Here is a 1,217-nt window from a genome sequence, read left to right as displayed (position 1 = left end):
TTTACCCCACTGCAAATTTACACACGAGCTGTTAGATTGGTGATTATTAAATTGTAATAAGGGTTAAGTTGGACTACTCTATTTGTGTTTGTTTTTTGCCCCAGATTCCTGCATCTGCAGTCTCTTGTGTCTCTATTCTTACATCAACTTTAATTTTCAAACCCATAAGTAGCTCAGTTTCTGGGCTGGGTTCAACAAATCGATGGGGAAATGTAAAGCTTCAGGGAAGGTTGTTGTACAAATGACAGTGGGAGGTTACAGCTGAGAAAACAAACAAATGGCCTTGATGTTGTTCCCATCTGTACTTTACAGATATCTCATCTGCTGTGTATGGGCGACACTATCTTCAATTGAGAATGATGACAAGTGATTTCATCGTTGATACTTTGATCTGCCGCGCTAAGATTGAAGAGGATCTGGAGTTAGACAGGAGGCATTTTCCACCAATGTCCGAGGTCCCACAGGGAGGAGCAGCCGAACGTCATCACATTGAAGACTGCACGAGGTCAACTGCTGCGAAACAAAAACCCCAAGAAAGGTGGGGGGGGGATGATTTGGAAGATAAGAGAAACTGTTTTTTTAACAAGTACAAAGCATTTTGTCACTTCCATTTATTAGAGCCTTTTTTTTCCCCCCGAAGATGTCTTTTTTCACTCTCGATCTCTGGCAATTGTTAAAAAAAGAAAACAATGTCACTCTTTGTGCACGCTTGCAAGATCGCATGATATATGTGAATCTAGCGACTTTGACTTTTGCTTCAGCGTATTCATTTCTGAAATAACTATCGTAGATAATTATCGCTGGAATAACACCGATCCTGTTTTTCCATCATGTTTTCACTGCACAGACCACTGGAGACCGTGACTCCCACACAAAACATTGTCCAGGCTTGGCTACAAAAATTTAAAAACTGAGACTGATAGATTATGGCATAAATGCATTAAGGAATATGAATCAAAGGTGGGTAAACAGAATCGAGACACATAAAAGATAGGAAGAGGACATCAAAGGCCCCTCGAGCCATTGAAAAGGATTACAGCTGAACTCTGGTCTCAGCTGCACATTTCTGGTGATTCCCACAACCCCGGATTCCAAAAATCCATCACACGTACCTTTGATTGCACTTCATGACTCAGCACGCACAATCCTCTGTGGTAGAGTATTTATTATGTGCTGCTGTATACTCACAAATGCTCAGCCATTTGACTCGCATTGTA

The 1,217-nt window shown here is 41.2% G+C and overlaps 1 protein-coding gene across 4 annotated transcripts in view; it reads right to left on the bottom strand.

Moving 5' to 3' along the window:
• Window positions 1–1,217, bottom strand: part of LOC144597889 (KN motif and ankyrin repeat domain-containing protein 4-like) — a 77,176-nt gene that overhangs the window by 72,037 nt on the left and 3,922 nt on the right. The window lies entirely within an intron of this gene.

This window comes from Rhinoraja longicauda, chromosome 11, assembly GCF_053455715.1.
Source record: "Rhinoraja longicauda isolate Sanriku21f chromosome 11, sRhiLon1.1, whole genome shotgun sequence".
Taxonomy (NCBI): domain Eukaryota; kingdom Metazoa; phylum Chordata; class Chondrichthyes; order Rajiformes; family Arhynchobatidae; genus Rhinoraja; species Rhinoraja longicauda.
This window is presented reverse-complemented; position numbering and strand designations above follow the sequence as displayed.